Raw genomic sequence first — 2,366 nt, 5'->3', positions numbered from 1 at the left:
TTTTTGGATATAAGCCCCCCGGTTAAAAGATTTCCCCGCTTATAAGGAAATAAAATCAGGTCACAAAAAATTCCACATAAGCAATATACAGAAAAATCCCCGGTTAATGTGTTCCCCGTTTAAAAGGTCTTCCCGCTTATACTTAATATTGAAAATGTGCGAGCCAAAATCCCCGGATGTAAAAATGAAAAATCTGACAACACTTATTTGAAAATTTTTTGCGGTATGGCAATCTGTAAAAACATATGTTTGTTTATTAATGGTGGCAAAAGTCAAACTTTAGCAAAAGTGTAAGTGAAATAATTTTTATGTTTGCAAAATTTATTAGCGTTTATTTTTTTACAGGATGGCTGGTAACAAAAGAAAGACGCTTTCCATAAAGGAGAAACTTAAAGTTATCGCTGAAAGTAAAACTATATCAAAACGTCAATTGTGTCCCAAATAAGGGTGCTCTTCATGTACATTAAACAAAATTTTAAGAAACGCAAGCTAAATTGAAAATTGAAACAAGGTAAAGAAGCCCAGGTGGAGCAGGCGTTAATGATATGGTTTATTCAACTGAGATCCCCAGAGCAGTAATCTTTTCAAACTTAATGCTGGAAAAAGCCAAGCAGCTTGCAGTGAAGCCAAAAAAAGATTTTATGCCAACGCAAGGATGGCTCTGGCGATTACAGAAGCGCAATGGCATTCAGCTAAAAAATATTCACGGAGAAGAACGCTCCACTGATAAGGAAAATGCGGAAATATTTCTGAGCACAATTCTTTCACATATTATAGCGAACTATGATCAGGCGAATATTTTCAATGAAGACGAAAGTGCCTTGTTCTTTAAAGTATTGCCGCAAAAAACGCTTACACATAAGGGACAAACAGTGAAAGGGTTCAATACCTCAAAGGACCGGCTGACGCTCCTTTTCATTTGCAATGCCACAGGAGATTTTAGGGAAGTCATGGAAAGTCAAAGAGTCCGTGATGCTTTAAAAATAAAGTTTTGCCCTTAAAGTATTACTCTAACAAGAAAGCGTGGATGACGCAGGGGGTTTGGGGTGAAGTTTTAAAAAAGTTGGATTCACAAATGAGAGAACAGAATCGAAAAATCGTTCTGCTGGTTGACAATGTGGCTTGTCATAAGATTTCTGATGACAAACATTAATCTTCAGTTTTAGCCGCCAAATACAACTGCAATAACTCAGCCTCTAGATCAAGGAATTATCCACTGTTTTAAGGCATACTATAGGCAAAGTATTATTCGGAAACAGGTTACTGCAATTGAACGCGGACAAACAGTGGCTGAATTTGAAAAATCACTCAATATATTTCAAGTGATTCATATGATTAAACATAGCTTTTCGATGGTGAAACCTATATCAATTCCAAACTGTTTCAAAAAGGTAAGCTCGTTAAAATTTCACAATGTTTGCTTATTATATTCATTAGTGTTTTTGTTTTTTTTGACAGGTAAAATTTATAACCACACCCACTGATCAGCAATTTGAAGATACAAGTGCTAAAGTAGAAACAATCGTTGGGAGCCTGGCAGATGCAAATACACAAAGCTCATTTGAAACATATATTGTATGTGATGACGATATTGGGTGCTATGACAATTGGACTGATGAGGAAATTGTTAGTTCCATTGTTGATGAAGAAGCAGATCCACTGCAAATTGATAACGACAGGTCTGAAGATGAAGAGGAGACTGAGGAAGTGCTAAAAACACCGTCACTTGCAGAAGTTCTGTATTGCATTCGCAGCCTCAGAGCCCACCTCCTGACAAAAAATAAATATATTGCTGAATTAAAAAGCATGGAAGGAGACATTCTCCATAATGAGATGTCTTTCCAATCAAAAATAACAATTTTTTTTTAAATGTAATTTTTTAAGACTTAGTTTAAAAAAAAAAATGTAATAATTTAAGACTTCGTTCTGTGCAAAATTTTTTCAAGCATGGGCGACGAAGATCTCATTTGTTCCTTACAGTTTTATGTTTTGTTTTTTATATGAATATTACTTTTGTTTTTTTCTGTTCACTATGTAGTGATGAATACATATACTTAAGTACTTTTAAAAAGTATCTAATAAATATTTACATACTCGTAGGTTTAAAAAGTAGTTCTTTCATATGTGCACTTTTATATAAGCCTCAAAAGCTACATAAAGCGGTATTTTCATATAAGCCCCAAAAGTGCTATTAACCGCGGTTTTCATATAAGACTTCCCCGGATAAAGTGTTAGAATTTTGAGCATTTCGCTCGGCTCTTATATCCGAAAAATACTATAATTCTCACCCAACAAACGAGAATCTTCGCTCTTAGATTAGGAATGTCTCGTAATACTTATATGTATGTTCATTAAATTTTTTTTCA

At 34.5% G+C, this 2,366-nt stretch overlaps 1 long non-coding RNA gene across 1 annotated transcript; it reads left to right on the top strand.

The window, feature by feature from the left end:
• Positions 1-271: 271 nt before the first annotated feature.
• LOC120780551 lies at positions 272-2,014 on the top strand. Its single transcript, XR_005705904.1, has 3 exons — positions 272-290; positions 346-1,391; positions 1,459-2,014. It is a non-coding gene; the product is annotated as an uncharacterized LOC120780551 (long non-coding RNA).
• Positions 2,015-2,366: the final 352 nt, after the last annotated feature.

This window comes from Bactrocera tryoni, unplaced genomic scaffold (genome assembly GCF_016617805.1).
Source record: "Bactrocera tryoni isolate S06 unplaced genomic scaffold, CSIRO_BtryS06_freeze2 scaffold_25, whole genome shotgun sequence".
In the NCBI taxonomy this organism is placed as follows: Eukaryota; Metazoa; Arthropoda; class Insecta; order Diptera; family Tephritidae; genus Bactrocera; species Bactrocera tryoni.
This window is presented reverse-complemented; position numbering and strand designations above follow the sequence as displayed.